General features: G+C 43.7%; 1 protein-coding gene across 2 annotated transcripts in view; it reads left to right on the forward strand.

Moving 5' to 3' along the window:
- The window catches only part of SLC10A7 (solute carrier family 10 member 7), a 253,930-nt gene that overhangs the window by 225,103 nt on the left and 7,887 nt on the right, over positions 1-20,940 (forward strand). The window lies entirely within an intron of this gene.

The raw sequence follows: 20,940 nt of genomic DNA on the forward strand, positions 1-20,940 counted from the left end.
CCTTTCTAGTGGGTCCAACAGACAAACACTCAGACATATTGCACTTCAGATCATGGGAAGTGTGTGGCGAAAAAGAAAACCAGAAAGGAGAATAAGAAGGGCCAGAGGGAGGTGGGGACATTTTAGGCTTAAAGGGAGCTTTGGGTCAAAGACCTGTAGGGAAGAGGGAGCAAGCCACGTGATATAGAGAGGAAGGAGGCTCCCACCAGGGGGAACAGCGAGGGCAAAGGACGTGAGGCCACGGTGTGCTCGGCAAGTTGGAGAAAGAGGAAGGGGCCAGTGTTCAGGGAGCAGAAGGGGTGAGAAGAGAGTTCTAGGAGGCGTGGTAAAAGGTCACGGGAGAGTGCCGGTGGTACTGTGTGAGACCTTATCCACCTGCTGTGAGGACTTGCCTGCTATGCAGAAGGAGAGGGGAAGCCGTGAGGGGTCTGAGTGAACAAGTCAAAAGATTCAGCTCCCACTTTGGCTGCTATGTTGAAAAAGGACTGGGTCTGGCTGGGGGGAAGGGTGCAGCAGGGAGAAACAGGAAAGCCAGTTAAGAGCCTTTAATCCAGACGAAAGCTGGGGTGGTGTGGTTAAAGGTAATAGTGGAGTGGTGAGAAGCGTTGGATCCTGGTTGTATTTTTTTTTTTTTTTAACATCTTTATTGGGGTATAATTGCTTTACAATGGTGTGTTAGTTTCTGCTTTATAACAAAGTGAATCAGCTATACATATATATATGCTCCCATGTGTCTTCCCTCTTGCGTCTCCCTCCCTCCCACTCTCCCCATCCCACCCCTCCAGGCTGTCTCAAAGCCCCGAGCTAATAGCCCTGTGCCTTGCGGTTGCTTCCCCCTAGCTATCTACCTTACTACGTTTGTTAGTGTGTATATGTCCATGACTCTCTCTCGCCCTGGTTGTATTTTGAATGCAGAACTACTGGGATTTGCTGACGAATTGGATTTGTATGTAAAAGAAGGAGGAATGAAAGGCGATTCCAAGGCGTTTGGCCTGAGGGGCTGGAAGGATGGAGTTACCATTTACTAGACTGGATGAGAAACAGATTTTACTGGTGGAAGAGGGATGTGGGGCAGACCCAGAGTTCCATCTTGAACGTGTTAAGTTTGAGATGTCTTTTCGACATCCAGAGAAGAGTTGTCTTTGAGTCTAGAATTCTGGTCTAGGCTGGAATTTTCAGCATATAGATGTTAGTTTAAGCTATCAGGCTCCATGGGATCACTGAAGAATGGGTAGACAGAGGAGAAAAGGGCTCCGAGCACTGGGCCCTGAGGCCCTCCAGAGGTTAGGGAGGCTACGAAATTACTTTGAGTGTAAAATGATATTGAAATTAGAAATCAGCCAGACATGTAGACGTCCAAAATGGCTAGCCTGTATTTTTCTGCCATATCACAAGGTTGAGGTGATGATTGAATAAGAAAGTAGATATAGGGCTTCCCTGGTGGCGCAGTGGTTGAGAGTCCGCCTGCCGATGCAGGGGACATGGGTTCGTGCCCCGGTCTGGGAAGATCCCACATGCCGCGGAGCGGCTGGGCCCGTGAGCCATGGCCGCTGAGCCTGCGCGTCCAGAGCCTGTGCTCCGCAACGGGAGAGGCCACAACAGTGAGAGGCCTGCGTACTACAAAAAATAAATAAATAAATAAAAAATAAAAAAGAAAGTAGATATAAAACCACTTTGAAACATTAAAAGGAAAAGGGTCTGGCAGTCCTATGGCACCTACCACGTGCCAGGCACTGCATCAAGCACATGGGTTGCCTTATTATCTCATTGGATCTACACAACAGCCCTGCACAATAGCTTTTATTGATCCCATTGTCCAAGAAAACTGAGCCTCAGAGAGGTCAAGTAAGTCACCCCAGTTTACACAGTGAGGAGAACGGCAAAGCCAGCACACAGTGGCCATGTGTCTACCTCCAGAAACCCCCAGAAACCTCTAGAATCCTCTTGCTCTCCCTTATTACCAGACCAAACTTCTCAGCCCAGCTCACACTGGAATCACCTGAGAGCTATGCAAAACTGTGCCGGGACCCTCCCCATACCTGTTTGCTCAGAATCTCTCAGGATAGACCCAGGTATCACAGTTTTTAAAAGCTACCCAGGTGATTCTAATGAGCAGCTGCCGCTGAGAGCCATGGTATCATGCTACTTCCTTTATTTGTACGCATGCGTGGTCCACTGTGTTCCAGAAGGATCCAGGTGGGATTACACCTGCTCATGTGTTAATAAAACCGACCATTTGTGAAAACCACAATTCTCTGTGTTGTGATTAGATATGTTAAACGGTTCAGAGTTTAAAGAAAACCAAGGGGATTAGAAAAACATTGTTATTTCCAGAAATGGCTTCCAGGGTTCTCTTATTTTCTTCCTCTGCCTAAAAGTCCTCTGAATGAGGTCTTCACTCCCCAATTTTTATATCACTGAAAACAAATGAGGGCAGAAGTAGGTTAGCGGGACAACATCTAGCCAAGTTAAACCACGGAAACGTGAGTCAGACTTTTATTTATTTAAGTTGTGTTGTTTCTTTTTTTTCCTTTCTTTTTTTTGTTTTTTTTGCGGTACGCGGGCCTCTCACTGTTGTGGCCTCTTCCGTTGCGAAGCACAGGCTCCGGACCCGCAGGCTCAGGGGCCATGGCTCACGGGCCCAGCTGCTCCGCAGCATGTGCGATCCTCCTGGACTGGGACAAGAACCCGTGTCCCCTGCATCGGCAGGCGGACTCTCAACCACTGCGCCACCAGGGAAGCCCCTGTTGTTTCTATTTTTATTTTTTTGACTTTTTTTAACATCTTTATTGGAGTATAATTGCTTTACAATGGTATGTTAGTTTCTGCTTTATAACAAAGTGAATCAGCTATACATATACATATATCCCCATATCTCCTCCCTCTTGCATCTCCCTCCTACCCTTGCTATCCCACCCCTCTAGGTGGTCACAAAACACCGAGCTGATCTCCCTGTGCTACGCAGCTGCTTCCCACTAGCTATCTATTTTACATTTGGTAGTATATATATATGTATCAATGCTACTCTCTCACTTTGTCCCAGCTTACCCATCCCCCTCCCCGTGTCCTCTAGTCCATTCTCTACATCTTCATCTTTATTCCTGTCCTGCCCTTACGTTCTTCAGAACCCTTTTTTTTTTTTAGATTCCATATATACGTGTTAGCATACGGTATTTGTTTTTCTCTTTCTGACTTACTTCACTCTGTATGACAGACTCTGCGTCCATTCACCTCACTACAAGTAACTCAATTGCGTTACTTTTTATGGTTGAGTAGTATTCCATTGTATATATGTGCCACATCTTCTTTATCCATTCATCTGTTGATGGACACTTAGGTTGCTTCCATGTCCTGGCTATTGTAAATAGTGCTGCAATGAACATTGTGGTACATAACTCTTTTTCAATTATGGTTTTCTCAGGGTATATGCCCAGTAGTGGGATTGCTGGGTCATCTGCTAGTTCTAGTTTTAGTTTTTTAACCTCCATACTGTTCTCCATAGTGGCTCTATCAATTTACATTCCCACCCACAGTGCAAGAGGGTTCCCTTTTCTCCACACCCTCTACAGCATTTGTTCTTTGTAGATTTTTTGAGGATGGCCATTCTGACTGGTGTGAGATGATACCTCATTGTAGTTTTGATTTGCATTTCTCTAATGATTAGTGATGTTGAGCATTCTTTCATGTGTTTGTTGGCAATCTGTATATCTTCTTTGGAGAAATGTCTGTTTAGGTCTTCTGCCCATTTTTGGATGGGTTGCTTCTTTTTATGATATTGAGCTGCATGTAAATTTTGGGGATTAATCCTTTGTCAGTTGCTTCATTTGAAAATGTTTTCTCCAATTCTGAGGGTTATCTTTTCGTCTTATGTTTTCCTTTGCTGTGCAAAAGCTTTCAAGTTTCATTAGGTCCCATTTGTTTATTTTTTATTTTATTTCCATGGGTCAAAAAAGAATCTTGCTGTGATTTCTGTCATAGAGTGTTCTGCCTGTGTTTTCCTCTAAGAGTTTTATAGTGTCTGGCCTTACATTTAGGTCTTTAATCCATTTTGAATTTATTTTTGTGCATGATGTTAGGGAGTGTTCTAATTTCATCCTTTTACATGTAGCTATCCAGTTTTTCCAGCACTGTTTATTGAAGAGGCTGTCTTTTCTCCATTATATATTCTTGCCTCCTTTATTAAAAATAAGGTGACCATATGTGCATAGGTTTATCTCTGGGCTTTTTATCCTGTTATATTGATCTATATTTCTGTTTTGGAGCCAGTACAATACTGTCTTGATTACTGTAGCTTTGTAGTATAGTCTGAAGTCAGGGAGTCTGATTCCTCTAGCTCTGTTTTTCTTTCTCAAGATTGCTTTGGCTATTTGGGTCTTTTGTGTTTCCATACAAATTGTGAAATTTTTTGTTCTAGTTCTGTAAAAAATGCCATTGGTAGTTTGATAGGGATTGCATTTAATCTGTAGATTGCTTTGAGTAGTAGAGTCATATTCACAATGTTGATTCTTCCAATCCAAGAACATGGTATATCTCTCCATCTATGTGTATCATCTTTAATTTCTTTCATCAGTGTCTTATAGTTTTCTGCGTACATGTCTTTTGTCTCGTTAGGTAGGTTTATTTCTAGGTATTTTATTCCTTTTTGTTGCAATGGTAAATGGGAGTATTTCCTTAATTTCTCTTTCAGATTTTTCATCTTTAGTGTATAGGAATGCAAGAGATTTCTGTGCATTAATTTTTGTATCCTGCTACTTTACCAAATTCATTGATTAGCTCTAGGAGTTTTCTGATAGCATCTTTAGGATTCTCTACGTATAGTATCATGTCATCTGCAAACAGTGACAGCTTTACTTCTTCTTATCTGATTTGGATTCCTTTCATTTCTTTTTCTTCCCTGATTGCTGTGGCTAAAACTTCCAAAACTATGTTGAATAATAGTGGTGAGAGTGGACAACCTTGTCTTCTTCCTGATCTTAGAGGAAATGGTTTCAGTTTTTCACCATTGAGAACAATGTTGGCTGTGAGTTTGTCATATATGGCCTTTATTATGTTGAGGTAAGTTCCCTCTATGCCTACTTTCTGGAGGGTTTTTATCATAAATGGGTGTTGAATTTTGTCAGATCTTTTTCTGCATCTATTGAGATGATCATATGGTTTTTATCCTTCAGTTTCTTAATATGGTTTATCATATTGATTGATTTGCATATACTGAAGACTCCTTGCATTGCTGGGATAAACCCCACTTGAGCATGGTGTATGATCCTTTTAATGTGCTTTTGGATTCTGTTTGCTAGTATTTTGTTGAGGCTTTTTGCATCTATGTTCATCAGTGATATTGGCCTGTAGTTTTCTTTCTTTGTGACATCTTTGTCTGGTTTTGGTATCAGGGTGATGGTGGCCTCATAGAATGAGTTTGGGAGTGTTCCTCCCTGTGCTATATTTTGGAAGAGTTTGAGAAGGATAGGTGTTAACTCTTCTCTCAATGTTTTATAGAATTCACCTGTGAAGCCATCTGGTCCTGGGCTTTTGTTTGTTGGAAGATTTTTAATCACAGTGTCAATTTCAGTGCTTGTGATTAGTCTGTTTATATTTTCTATTTCTTCCTGGTTCAGTCTTGGAAAGTTGTGCTTTTCTAAGAATTTGTCCATTTCTTCCAGGTTGTCCATTTTATTGGCATATAGTTGCTTGTAGTAATCTCTCATGATCCTTTATATTTCTGCAGTGTCTGTTGTTACTTCCCCTATTTCATTTCTAATTCCATTGATTTGAGTTTTCTCCCTTTTTTTCTTGAAGAGTCTGGCTAATGGTTTATCAATTTTGTTTATCTTCTCAAAGAACCAGCTTTTAGTTTTATTGATCTTTGCTATAGTTTCCTTCCTTTCTTTTTCATTTATTTCTGATCTGATCTTTATGATTTCTTTCCTTCTGCTAACTTTGGGGGTTTTTTGTTTTTCTTTCTCTAATTGCTTTAGGTGTAAGGTTAGGTTGTTTATTTGAGATGTTTGTCGTTTCTTGAGGGAGGAGTGTATTGCTATAAAATTCCCTCTTAGAACTGGTTTTGCTGCATCCCATAGGTTTTGAGTCATCGTGTTTTCATTGTCACTTGTTTCTAGGTATTGTTTGATTTCCTCTTTGATTTCTTCAGTGATCTCTTGGTTATTTTGTAGTGTACTGTTTAGCCTCCATGTGTCTGTATTTTTTTTACAGATATTTTCCTGTAATTGATATCTAGTCTCATAGCATTGTGGTCAGAAAAGATACTTGATACAATTTCAATTTTCTTAAATTTACGAAGGCTTGATTTGTGACCCAAGATATGATCTATCCTGGAGAATGCTCCATGAGCACTTGAGAAGAAAGTGTATTCTGTTAGTTTGGGATGAAATGTCCTATAAATATCAATTAAGTCCATCTTGTTTAATGTATCATTTAAAGCTTGTGTTTCCTTATTTATTTCCATTTTGGATGATCTGTCCATTGGTGAAAGTGGGGTGTTAGAGTCCCCTACTATGATTGTGTTCCTATCGATTTCCCCTTTTATGGCTGTTAGCATTTGCCTTATGTATTGAGGTGCTCCTATGTTGGGTGCAAAAAGATTTACAATTGTTACATCTTCTTGTATTGATTCCCTTGATCATTATGTAGTATCCTTCTTTGTCTCTTTTAATAGGCTTTGTTTTAAAGTCTATTTTGTCTGATATGGGAATTGCTACTCCAGCTTTCTTTTGATTTCCATTTGCATGGAGTATCTTTTACCATCCCCTCACTTTCAGTCTGTACGTGTCCCTAGGTCTGAAGTGGGTCTCTTGTAGACAACATATATACGGGTCTTGTTTCTGTATCCATTCAGCCAGTCTATGTCTTTTGGTTGGAGCATTTAAACAATTTACATTTAAGGTAGTTATCGATATGTATGTTCCTATTACCATTTTCTTAATTGTTTGGGGTTTGTTACTGTAGGTCTTTTCCTTCTCTTGTGTTTCCTGCCTGGAGAAATTCCTTTAGCATTTGTCGTAAAGCTGGTTTGGCGGTGCTAAATTCTCTTAGCTTTTGCTCGCTTGTAAAGGTTTTAATTTCTCCATCGAATCTGAATGAGATCCTTGCTGGGTAGAGTACTCTTGGTTGTAGGTTTTTCCCTTTCATCACTTTAAATATGTTCTGCCACTCCCTTCTGGCTTGCAGAGTTTCTATGGAAAGATCAGCTGTTAATCTTATGGGGATTCCCTTGTGTGTTATTTGTTGTTTTTCCCTTGCTACTTTTAATATTTTTCCTTTGTATTTAATTTTTGATAGTTTGATTAATATGTGTGTTGGTGTGTTTCTCCTTGGATTTAACCTATATGGGACTCTGTGCTTCCTGGACTTGATTGACTATTTCCTTTCCCATATTAGGGAAGTTTTCAACTATAATCTGTTCAAATGTTTTCTCAGTTCCTTTCTTTTACTCTTCTTCTTCTGGGACCCCTATAATTCAAATGTTGGTGTGTTTAATGTTGTCCCAGAGGTCTCTGAGACTATCCTAAATTCTTTTCATACTTTTTTCTTTATTCTGCTCTGCGCTAGTTATTTCTACTATTTTATCTTCTAGGTCACTTATCCGTTCTTCTGCCTCAGTTATTCTAATATTGATTCCTTCTAGAGAATTTTAAATTTCATTTATTGTGTTTTCATCATTGTTTGTTTCCTCTTTAGTTCTTCTTTTTCCTTGTTAAATGTTTCTTGTATTTTCTCCATTCTATTTCCAAGATTTTGGATCATGTTTACTATCATTACTCTGAATTCTTTTTCAGGTAGACTGTCTATTTCTCTTCATTTGTTCGGTCTGGTGGGTTTTTATCTTGCTCCTTCATCTGCTGTAGGTTTCTCTGTCTTCTCATTTTACTTAACTTACTGTGTTTGGGGTCTCCTTTTCACAGGCTGCAGGTTCATAGTTCCTGTTGTTTTTGGTGGCTGCCCCCAGTGGCTAAGTTTGGTTCAGTGGGTTGTGTAGGCTTCCTGGTGGAGGGGACTAGTGCCTGTGTTGTGGAGAATGAGGCTGGATCTTATCTTTCTGGTGGGCAGGACTGCATCCGGTGGTGTGTTTTGGGGTGTCTGTGACCTTATTATGATTTTAGGCAGCCTCTCTGCTAATGGGTGAGGTTGTGTTCCTGTCTTGCTATTTGTTTGGCATAGGGTGTCCAGCACTGTAGCTCGCTGGTCATTGAGTGGAGCTGGGTCTTAGCATTGAGATGGAGATCTTGGGAGAGCTTTTGCCATTCGATATTACGTGGGGCTGGGAGGTCTCTGGTGGACCAATGTCCTGAACTCAGCTCTCCCACCTCAGAGGCACAGGCCTGACACCCAGCCAGAGCACCAAGACCCTGTCAGCCACACGGCTCAGAAAAAAAGGGAGAAAAAAAGAAAGAAAGAAAAAGTAAAATAAAATAAAGTCATTAAAAAATAAAAAAAATATTAAATATAAAAAAAATTTAAACTAATTTAAAAAAAAGAAAGAAAGAAGAGAGCAACCAAACCAAAAAACAAATCCACCGATGATAACAAGTGCTAAAAACTATACTAAAAAACGGACTGGCAGAACCCTAGGACGAATGGTAGAAGCAAAGCTATACAGACAAAATCACACAAAGTCCACGGCCTCAGTTTTGGGATGATTCGTTTTCTATTCAGGTATTCCACAGATGCAGGGTACATCAAGTTGATTGTGGAGCTTTAATCCACTGCTCCTGAGGCTGCTGGGAGAGATTTCCCTTTCTCTTCTTTGTTCGCACAGCTCCCGGGGTTCATCTTTGGATTTGGACCCTCCTCTCCGTGTAGGTCGCCTGAGGTCGTCTGTTCTTCGCTCAGACAAGACGGGGTTAAAGGAGCTGCTGATTCGGGGGCTCTGGCTCACTCAGGCCGGGGGGAGGGAGGGGTACGGATGCAGGGCAAGCCTGCGGCGGCAGAGGCCGGCGTGACGTTGCACCAGCCTGAGGTGCGCCGTGCGTTCTCCCGGGGAAGTTGTCCCTGGATCCCGAGACCCTGGCAGTGGCGGGCTGCACAGGCTCCGGGAGGGGAGGTGTGGATAGTGACCTGTGCTCGCACACAGGCTTCTTGGTGGCGGCAGCAGCAGCCTTAGTCTCAGGCCCGTCTCTGGGGTCCGTGCTTTTAGTCGCGGCTCGTGCCCGTCTCTGGAGCTCCTTTAAGCGGCGCTCTTAATCCCTCTCCTCGTGCACCAGGAAACAAAGAGGTAAGAAAAAGTCTCTTGCCTCTTCGGCAGGTCCAGACTTTTTCCCGAACTCCCTCCCGGCTAGCCGTGGCACACTAACCCCCTGCAGGCTGTGTTCACGCCGCCAACCCCAGTCCTCTCCCTGCGCTCCGACCGAAGCCCGAGCCTCAGCTCCCAGCCCCGCCCGCCCTGGCGGGTGAGCAAACAAGCCTCTCGGGCTGGTGAGTGTCGGTCGGCCCTGACCCTCTGTGCAGGAATCTCTCCGCTTTGCCCCCCACACCCCTGTTGCTGTGCCCTCCTCCGCGGCTTCGAAGCTCCCCACTCCGCCACCCGCAGTCTCCGCCCGCCAAGGGGCTTCCTAGTGTGTGGAAACCTTTCCTCCTTCACAGCTCCCTCCCACTGGTGTGGGTCCCGTCCCTATCCTTTTGTCTCCATTTGTTCTTTTTTCTTTTGCCCTACCCAGGTACGTGGGGAGTTTCTTGCCTTTTGGGAGGTCTGAGGTCTTCTGCCAGCGTTCAGTAGGTGTTCTGTAGGAGTTGTTCCACGTGTAGATGTATTTCTGATGTATTTGTGGGGAGGAAGGTGATCTTCGCATCTTACTCCTCCGCCATCTTGAAGGTCTCCGAGTCAGGCTTTTAAAAGAGAGATGGATTTATGGGTAAATAATTCTGGTTTCTAATCCCCAAATCAAAACATCCTTGTTCTTCTGTGTCAGAAGGTATCTCTTCTGAGGTTTAGGTTTATCATAAACATGGTGCCATCAAGAAAGTTAGCACCAGAGGGTGATTAGTGGCCATGTTGACAAAACAGAAAGTGTATGTGCATTTGGGTCACAGTTTACTCCCATTTACGACTTAACTACGATTTGGACGCCTTCCAGAAGTTCCTCTGTCCATCGTTAAGAACATTATCAATGCAAAATCTTAGGGAAAACTAAGTTTAGGGTGTTGGAAGCTGTGGCAGAATCAGTGAAAGTGCATGTCATACTCATCAGCCTCTCATTGGCTCACACTTAAAAAGTTCCAAGTGTTTTTCTTCATTTATATAAAAACACATCTTTAAAAAAATCTGTAAAACTAGACAAGGCTTTCCAGAGCCAGTCAGATGGGGCCAGCCCTGTGTTGGTGACGATGTTTAATCTATTCTGATGACTTCGTGTTATTTTTGTCATATGAAACTCTCACTCTATTTTTGAGGTTTCACATCCTGTGATTGTGAACATTAGGCAGATTATTCTCTTTAGAAGACAAATGACTCTTCCTTCGCAGCCCAGAGAAGGAAAATGGTAAGCTCACTCTACTTCCTTCCCATCTGTCTCTGTAAATATGGTGACCCCTCCCGGAAGCCACCATGGGCATCTGAATGAAGCCTCCACGGCTCAGCTCTTCAATGCATTCTTGAATTCCCCATCTGTTAATTACTCCTACAATGCTGTCAGATAGGTGAGGATGTACCTAATCTTCCGAGGCTGAAACCTTCGATTGGTAGAGTTAAATGTTTCATTGTCCGCATCTGGTGAGCCAGTTCAGGACATTCATTAAACATCTTTTCCAATCAGAACATACCTGTTTCAAAACAGAAATAACACCAGCTGCTTATTTGGGTCTTTTCTTGCATCTTTATGCAAGTTTTATTACGTAAAACTTTCAGCAAAGGGGTAGGGTTACAGCCCAGGTGACTGAAGGCTAAACCACCATCTTTCATTTTCTGAATGGGCTGACAATGGTCAGAAAATGGTCATCGACCAACTTTTATTCAAAGCGAATAAAAGCTGGTCATATGAGCTCCTCTGTCGAAAGGAATACCTCTCTTCTTTGCAGACCTTTCCTGTGTAAATATTTTATTTCTTACGTTCTATATTCTATTCCTTTTCACCCTCCATTATTCTGTTAATATCATCAAGCATCTCTTTTTCTCTTGGGTTCCAGGCACTCTGAAAAATCACCATTGGAGGCAGTAATGTGGTAGAGGGTCCAGAACCAGAGCCAGTCTGTCTGTGTTCACATCCCAGCTACACACTGTTGCTCACTGTGCGTGGCCTTGGGGAGATTTTTATTCTTCTGCTGCCTCAGTTTTCTCATCTGAAAAATGGGGAGAATAACGGCAGCCTTCACTCACATTGTAGACATAAGGAGTGAATGAGCTAATGTTGGCACACTCCCAGAATAGTGCCTGACCCATAGTAAGCCCCGTGTAATGATTTTCCACAATCTGTATTCCACCTACCAACATACCAATAAGAGCCAGAAAGGTCCATGAACTCCAGATATGGCTTCTGAAGTCCTGCCTGAGGTGAGATGACCGAAAGACTACAACATGAACACTGCCCTTTTTTTTCTAAAACTCTCAATTACTGGAAAGATTGTTCCTTCTGTTAATAATGGCCTCGGACTTCTAGTTTATACCCTTGTATTTGTTCATTTTCCTGCTCTTCCAGGCCTAACTCTGCCTTTTGGATAAAGGGAGATGTATTTTTATATATTATTATAGTCTGTATTTTATAATATATAAAAATGTTATGTTTTTGAATTCTGGTTTTGAAATATGAAGGAAGGATAAATCTCTTAGGAAAGTTTTACATAAACATTGGTTTAGCATAGCTAAATAGCTCCTGACTACACCGAAAAGAAATGGAGCTGTGAGTCTTCCTAACCGTGGAGGGGAGGGTGGCAGGAGAGCCCCATCAGGACCTCAGAGGGGGTGTCTGAGTCCAACATGTGAAGTGCATTTCTGACACCTCCTGTGTGGAATTCTACGTTGTCCCTTTCCCTCTCATATGCCATCTACAGAGATAACCATGGGACGTTTTTCAGGCCTCAGAGGTTGGAAATTAAAGTTCCATTTTTACTTACCTGTGAAACTGGTATAAGATTGTCTTGTTTTTCTGCCGGAGGTCTAGCCAAGGGGGTTGGTTGTTAGCCATCCCTGAGCTGCTGCTATTGCCTTTGTGTTCAGCGATTTAGAAATGCCCTAGTCTATGTGGGTTCCCTGAACCCATCGCTGGGACACTGAGAAAACGAAAGAGTTCTTATTTGCATATATTATTTAGTTTTACATCATTTTGGATGACTCCTTCTACAAAAAGGGCAAGAATCTTTCCTTCTGTGTCTCATAAAGCAACAATAGAGGTTCTGATGGTGGAGTCACATCAAAGATAATATGGTGGGCTTCCCTGGTGGCGCAGTGGTTAAGAATCTGCCTGCCAATGCAGGGGACACGGGTTCGAGCCCTGGTCTGGGAAGATCCCACATGCTGCGGAGCAACTAAGCCCACGTGCCAAAACTACTGAGCCTGAGCTCTAGAGCCCACGAGCCACAACTACTGAAGCCCATGCACCTAGAGCCCGTGCTCCGCAACAAGAGAAGCCACCGAAATGAGAAGCCCGCGCACCGCAACGAAGAGTAGCCCCCGCTCGCCGCAACTAGAGAAAGCCCGTGCACAGCAACAAAGATCCAACGCAGCCAAAAATAAAATAAATAAATTAAAAAAAAAAGATAAGATAGCAGTTTTCCATTACAGATGGAATGACACAAAAAGAACAGGGAAGCAAATAAAATGTGAATCACTGGCAAGGGTAAGGCAACCCAATCTGTGTATTAAAATACCTTGGAGAATTTGAGCAAAAGACCAGTCATTTAGATGGGAGTGAATGAGAGCAGGTCACATGATCCGTGACTTCCTGTCCACCTTCCTAAGGGAATCTGCAGGAAGTAGACTCGCCAGCCTTTGGAACATTCCAGAATGGGTTTCAGGGGAAGTCCTAGAATAGCCAGCATTACGAGCAGAATGTAATTCTGGGGGCTGTGCAGACGTACCATCTGCTCCAACAGGCCACACGTTAGTGGCCCTCTCTCTGATGGACAGCAAGCCAAGCCGTACCCATCAACCTGGAAGTAGGTGGCCTTTCTTTTTACCCACTCTAAAAGAGAGACAAAAATTAGAATAACCCAAATGTTCACTGCATCCATTTTGCCTAACAGCTTTGCAGTGCTGCATTTCCTCACTGCCCCGTGCCATGATTCTGTGGTTGGGTGGAATTTGCTCTTCACCTAGCTTCGACATGGCACTCTCCATCTTCTCTCCCTAGTCAATAAGAGCATAAGTTCCATGAAGGCGGGGTTGGGGGAGGGGTATCGGTTTACCCACTTATTCACTGCACCTAGAATGGTATCTGAAGACTTACTACTTACCAGACATTGTGTATTGTTTCATTTATGGTTTATTAAGAAAAAAAAAACCCTACAAAGTAGGTACATTTTACAGATGTGAAAACAGAGGTTCAATCACTTGCCTAACCAAAGTAACACAGCTGGTAAGTGGTAAGCATGGGATTCCAACCCGGGGCTCTCTGTGTCTTGTATCAGACTTCGTAACAGCTACCTGTACTGCCTTGTGTAGGCTACTGGACATAATAAATTATAAATTGCTGCATGAAACGACAGCTATATTACTGAAAATTAGCTTGCTTTAGGAAAATCCTAACTGAAAGCCTTTTCTAAACAAATTCCAAAACTGTTGGCGTACCTTGTCATGGTACCATTTTGTGTTCTAGAAAAGGCATATGAGTACCCCTTTGTTTAGTAACTGAGATAAATCAGCGCCAGTGAGTTTGACTTTCTGTGACTATTTGTCTCTGAAGAGAAAGTGTGTGAGTGTGTGTGTGTGTGTGTGCGCGCGCGCGCGTGGGGTCAGAAGGGGACCCAGACTGGCATTTAGTGAAAAGAGTGGCTGTGTTCCTCTAACAGCGGCTGCCTTCTTCAATTACATTATGACTGGGGAGACCATCTATCCCAATGACTCTTAAAGGCAAATGTGGGCTTTTGAACTGAGAGATGCACTAAGAAGGAAGAGATAGAATTCAAATAACAATGTGTAAGATGTTTGGAGAGTAAAATTATGGATGTTTCTAACTAAGAACAAACTAAACAAAAGTGGGAAATCTCCATGGCGACTGAAGAGCGAAGCAGCTCGATGCCAGACTTGCCAGCAGCTCTCTCCAGAACTCACTGGAACGTCCGAGAAAGAATTTAAATGGAAAACAAGTCATGTGAATTCAGGCGAATGAACTTTTGAAAGACAGGAAAGGATCCAGGTGATTGGCGTATACTCTCTCTTAGCGAAGTGGGAAAGTAAGTGACATATTCAAGTTCAAAAACACAAAGGGTGTTTTTCAATATATTTCCTCTCCTACTCCACTATTCAATACTCATTTCAAAGTTTGGTTTCCACGGTCAGACCAGTTTCTTTCCTTCCTGCCATAAAGAATATATTTTTCTCCTATGAAATACAACCCTCTCCCAGAGGGGTGTGCAAAAGATTTTTTTTTTTTTTTTTGCGGTTTGTGGGCCTCTCACTGTTGTGGCCTCTCCTGTTGCAGAGCACAGGCTCTGGACGTGCAGGCTTAGTGACCATGGCTCACGGGCCTAGCCGCTCCGCGGCATGTGGGATCTTCCCAGACTGGGGCACGAACCCGTGTCCCCTGCATCAGCAGGTGGACTCTCAACCACTGCGCCACCAGGGAAGCCCGGATTCTCTTTTTAGTCCAGTAAAGCAACTAGTATTTGTTCTTGTCCTGTCTTTTTTGATGGGAAACATTGCTTTAGCACCTATTCTTCAATAATCACTCATGTATTGAGTACCAGTCCTGTGCTTAAACACCGCAGGAGATTAAAAGAAAAATATAAGGCTTTGCCTATTTTCAGGGGCAAACAAAACCTACACAAAAGAAAATAATGGCAACATAAGCAAATGCTAAATTATGGAGTGCAACTAGGAAGAGAGGCTTCATTCTTCAAAAGAGGAAGAAATCGGTAGGGAGGCCACCCTTCACCATGGAGAAAAAATGTAAAGCTGAGCGCAAAACAACCCATAGGATTTAGTCACCCAGAGGGAAGGGACAAGATCGAGGCAGGGGCTCAGCTTTTACAAAGACAAGAAAGTTCTAGGCCTGAGCCAGTGACAGCAGTTGGCAACTGAGAGTTTGGTTTAATGGAGTTAACATAGGTTAGTGATTAAAAGTAAATAGACTGTGGTCTAATTCTGTCTCTACCACCTACCAGATGTGTGATGTTAGGCAAGTCACATAACTGCTCTACGCCTCAGTTGCCTCATGTTTCAGTGGGGAAATTGCCACCTACTTCTTAGGGCTGTTTTAAGGATTAAGTGAGATAATGCAGGAAAAGCACCTGGCAGGCAGGAAGCACTTATAAAATGGCGGTAGTTGCCATTGTTCTCTACTGATGTCGAAGGGGTAGAGGATTTGATGAATGGGCACTGGAAGGTCATTGTAATTCTTGAGCAGGGTATTGCCTTTAATTAATGTGTGTTTTAGGAAGATTAATCTGGCTGTGGTTTGTAGGATTGATGAAGGGAAGAGTCTGAAGACGGGGGGTTATGTCAGGAAGCTGAAAGAGTCATTTGGCTTGATTTTATGAGGAACCGAATTAGGAAGGTGGCAGTGAACACTGAGGGGGAAGGACAGTGCTCGATAGAGGAAAGAACCTCCAGAACTTGGTGACTTGATCTACAAGTAGAAAGACAAATGGGGATCCCCAAACTCTGAGTTGTAGCAACTTGGTAAGCATGCACCAGGCCGGCGCTCACTCTCTGGACGAAGGAAAGCCGAGGTGATTGGGGCAAGTGCTACAGAAAGTGGGCCCCAGGAAGGCAGGGGCCTTGTCTGTGTTATTTTCCTTGTATCCTCAGCACCGGGAACAGTAAATCACATACAGCAGAGGCCCAGGAAGTATTTTTTGAATGAATGAGTAGATGGTGAGAGCACTGTGCTCCTACAAGTAAACTGAACAACGATATAAAGTAGATGGTGTTCATATTGGGAGGAACAGAGCGGCCCTCCGTGAGAGATATGTGAAGGCCCCTATTTAATCGAGGAAGAAAAATGTCTGTTTCTCAAGGAAAAATTTAAAAACCGTCCATCCAATAGAAAGTAGTAACTGTTGAAACTTGATACAAAGGGAATTTTCTAATTCAGAGAACATAAAATAAACATTTAAAATAGGGGGGGAAACCCCCACTTGTTCTGGTACGTATTGTTTTATCCTTTCCATCCTGGGTGTAGGATAAAAGAAACCCCTTATTTGCTTGTTAGAAGAAGAAAGCTCTCACTTGAAGTTCTTAGTTGGCAGATGTCAGTTGAAAGCTCTGCTTATGGAATATGCCGCAGTGTCAAAGTCTGTTGGATAATTTTAGACGAATGTGTCATGTGTGACATGGAAATATGGCATGCCATACATTAGTGATTTCCCAAGTGTTTGGAGCAGGTAGTAATGTGCTGGGGAAGTGCTCTTTATCTCTCCACACAGTGTACTTGTAGAGCAGTGGGGAAATGCTTCTGGTGGATATTACTTTAGTCAGAAAAAGAATCCATTTACAATATGCGCCTTCTAACATCTTTCAGACAATGCATTGTATTAAAGAGGCATTTTTTGATTAATGTTTTATAAACATTTTTCAGCATGACAGCTTAAAGTCCCTGTAAAATTGTAAATGTGCGCATGGTGTTCACTTCCATAAAGTCAAACGCCGTCTCATAAAGTCTAGTCGGATCCTGTCAACGATGGTGACACAGAATCAGTACCTGGGAGCATTAAAATTAATTTGCTTCATTTATATTACCGCAGTGATCGCAAGATGAAAAGAGTCCTATATTTAAATTTTACTTGAAAAAGAAAACTCTTTTGAGTAAGTTTGTTTGGTGTTTTGAAATTATTGCCCTTTTTTTTCTCCCTAGTTAATGAATGGAGTGAAAATGGAGTGACAGTCTGCACAGCAACTTTACGATGGGGTCTGGAAAAGCACAAGTCCGATCCTTCTTTGCTCTTCCTCTGAGCCCTAAGATGCTCAGAGATGAAGACAAAATAGTCACTGACCCTAAGAAGCTAACAGCTTAGTGAGGGACACACACACACACACACACACACACACACACACACACACACACGAAGCAAGCAGCGATAATAAATGCAGCAAACGCTAGGCCAGAACACGCGCCAGTTGGGTAAGCCTAGAGCAGAAAGGAGCCTTGGGACATCAAGGATGGCTTCCCAGAGGAGGTGAGGTAGAAACTGCGGGCTAAGGAATCGGGCAGGTCAAGAAGTGGGTGGTGAGCATCCTGGGCAAAAGGAACTCCCGTGCAAAGACCGAGGGGTGAGACTTCTAGAGCCTAGAGCATGGGCCTGGGCACGGGTTGGGGAGAGGAGGGGAGGAAGGGGTACCGCACTCTTCATGGCTGGAGCACAGAGAGAGCCCAAGGGAGTGTGGCGAGACGGAGAGAGATTTTGTACTCAGCCTGGTTACAGACTGGAAAATACCCTGCAGAGGACAAGCCTGAAGGCAGAGAGATGGGTTTGGGGTGAGGGTTGGGGGGCGGGTGAGGGCTGACCGAGCCCTGAAGGAAGGTCACAGGGAGGCAGTGGGAGTGGTCATAGAGGGGCCTGTGAGTTACCTGAGTGAGGGTCGTGTCACATGCCTCGCCCTTTAGTTAATCTGTGAAGTGAGTGCTAATTGAATGAACGATTGAGTGAATTGTTGAAAGGGTGGGTGAAGAGGATGAAAGGGTGGTGCATCACATGGGCTTCTGGAAAAAGACATAGCGATGCTCTCTGATTTGACTTGAAGGTCAAGTTTGGAAACACAGCAAAGATGCCCTAGAACAGAGATCGTAAACTCGCCGCTTCCAAACATCGCCAGGGTGGACTGGACCACTCGGACATGGAATCGTAGAATAGTTACCTCCCCCTCCACCTCACCACTTCTCCCAACTTCTCTTCCTACTCTGACCCTCGAGAAAATGAAAATGCACAGGGTGGAAGCTGCCAGGAGGGCGGATGGGGAGAAACTGAAGAAAAGCAGGGGAAAGACTGAGATATAAAGAAGAGATTGTGAAGGAACTAATAATTGAAAAAGAAAGTGGATAATTGAATGATCGAGAAGTAAGGTAGAGTTTCAGACAGAGGGAACAGAAAGGTTCCCAAAACAAATAGCTTGACTTGAATCTCTGGAGTCCCCCTCCCCTCATCCGGGGATTAGCCGGTGGTGAATCCACCCTGAGAGAGTGACAAGCAAAGATGCAGCCAAGGGACCTGGCCCCTAATCTCCGGAAGCTAAGTTTTTCTCTCTGATGTGATTTTCAATCATATTTTTAACATTAGTCACTGAGAGTGGTGGTGATAGGAAATCTGATTAACAATTAACAAGGAGGTATTGCAGGCACAAAAAGTGATGAAGAGAAATCCCTACTTCATTCAACAGATGTCTACAGCAGCGGCCAGTCATGGGGGAGCCCTCTCTTTTCCAGGCGAAGTGGATGACTGGGGTGCGAAGCCAAGTGAGAGAGGGCCTGTGTCTCCAGGGTGAGGCAGGCAAACACGCCACGCCATCAACATAGGGCACTAAAACAGTGTGGGAAAGCGGGGAGGGGACAGTGAGGAAATGAAGGAGTAATAAGTGCAGGAAGTAGCCGGAGCTGGGGGAACAAAGGAAGAAGTTGGGTTCTCAGAACCTAGAAGTCTGGAGAGGAAACAGGGGTCAGACCTTCAAGGAGGGGCACAGTGGGCTAGCCGCTGGGGCCGAACCCCAGGCCTCTGCGCCTTCTCCGACCTTCCTCTAGTGTCCAGGTGGCCGCCTGCTGACAAGGAGGAGTGATGTTTGCAGAGTCCCAGCCTGGTCTGTACAGAAGAGTGTGTTCAAAGATGAGACGGAAGAGCTGAAGAACCAGCCCAGGACCAGAAGAGAATTTCATACAAAGTGATAGCAGGGTCCACAGAAGGTAGAAGTTCACCTGTACACTGGAAGTATCTTGAAGGCAGTGTCAGTCTGGGGTTCCCTTGCCACTATTGGGGTAGGCCTCGCGGTTACTGAGCTCCTGGCTGCTGTGAAATCACAGGAATACCCCAGCGAGGGTAGCAGGGGAGTGTGAGGTCTGCTGCCCCCGGAAGTGCTGCTGGGAGGGTTAGGGGCCCAAGGGGAGCGAGTTCTGAAAGGACTTCTGGACTAGAAAGCTCTTTGCATCCCAGGCCCTCTTCTGCTTCATGGAGCTGCCATGCCTGTGGCATCTTGAACTGAAGACCTTGGAGGCCTTGACCCTTACCTGACACAGAGAGCTGGAAACCCAGGTGGCCTAGATTGCAGTAAAGACTCCACCACTTGGGAAAGTTTTCTAACCACTAATGAGGCGTTTCAGTCTCCTCATTAGTAAAGTGGTGCAAACAATAGGTTTCATCAACCACCGAGAGTTGTTGTCTGTTCATATGGGAGAGCCCTTGACAGCACCTGGCCTCAAGTAAGTACTCACTGCATACAAACCGTTATTATCATTACTACTACTATCTTTTCATCACACTACAGTGAATTGATGTCGCTTCCATTAAGATACCTTGTGAACTTGCGTATTGGAGCAGCAACCCTGTGACCATACCTGTGGGCTTGCTTGAGCTGGCTGAAGAGCGACCCAGAGCCTGTCTGAACTTAGCCAAGAAAGTGTAACTCAGGTGATTTAGCCCAGCAGCCATCATCCTTGAATTTGGGGTCAGAAACCCCTGCTCTGACCATTTTTTAGAGACACATACCTCCATATTTCTATCATTTGCTCCCTTTAGCCCCACTATTACTCCACGCCACCCCCCAACTCCTTCACGTCATCCTTTTGGGCCAAATAACCTTTCCTAAAAACAGGAGTAGTATATGTTCAGGTCTTCTTCATTTCTCATTGTAGTAACTTTCTGGGACTATAATTTTCTTTAGATTTTATTCATTTTATTTTATTTATTTTTTTGGCTGCATTGGGTCTTTGTTGTTGTGTGTGGGCTTTAGTTGTGGCGAATGGGGGCTACTCTTTGTTGTGGTGTGCGGGCTTCTTATTGTGGTGGCTTCTCTTGTTTCAGAGCACAGGCTCTAGGCGCGTGGGCTTCAGTAGTTGTGGCACGCGGGCTCAGTAGTTGTGGCTCGCAGGCTGTAGAGCGCAGGCTCAGTAGTTGTGGCACACGGGCTTAGTTGTTCTGCAGCACGTGGGATCTTCCCGGACCAGGGCTTGAACCAGTGTCCCCTGCATTGGCAGGTGGGTTCTTAACCACTGCGCCACCAGGGAAGCCCTCTGGGATTATAATATTAAATGCTGCTTTTCAATATCTAACACTGATCTAATTCAAATCCAATAAGTGGATTAAGCATATTACTTTTAAAAAGAAAACTCCTTTGTTCTTTATATTAGTGAGAAGACAGAAGCTGTGCAAAAATCTAAATGCATATGCTTGAAGCTTTGAGAGAGACTTTGTTTGGGAAGAGTTAAGTGTTTGCAGTTTATGGCAATGATATGTGAGGCTATGAAAAAGAAAGCAGCCATGAAATACATTTTTGCATAAAGGTTTGAAATTTAGTATAAGGTAAAAATAATTGAAAAAACAGAGCTTTCCTCACCAGGCTATCATAAAACGTTATTTATGTGCCATCATTGTGTGTATTTAGGAGCCTGGGTCCTTTTCAGTGGTTGTTCTCAAAGAAACAAAAAGAAAGCTAAGCTGTTAAAACTATTCCGTTGAAAAACTGATGTACATACACAGCCGTACTGATAACTGGACCACATTAAAGCAGTTGGTGATAAAAATCACCAGTGTCTGAACTCTGTTACAGAAGCTTAATAGTTACATACGTTAGGCAGCTGCTTACAAAATATGCACACCTTGCCCTGGATATAACAGAGCGGTAGACTCAGAAGTAGT

The sequence above is a fragment of the Phocoena sinus genome, chromosome 5 (genome assembly GCF_008692025.1).
Source record: "Phocoena sinus isolate mPhoSin1 chromosome 5, mPhoSin1.pri, whole genome shotgun sequence".
NCBI classification, from domain to species: Eukaryota; Metazoa; Chordata; class Mammalia; order Artiodactyla; family Phocoenidae; genus Phocoena; species Phocoena sinus.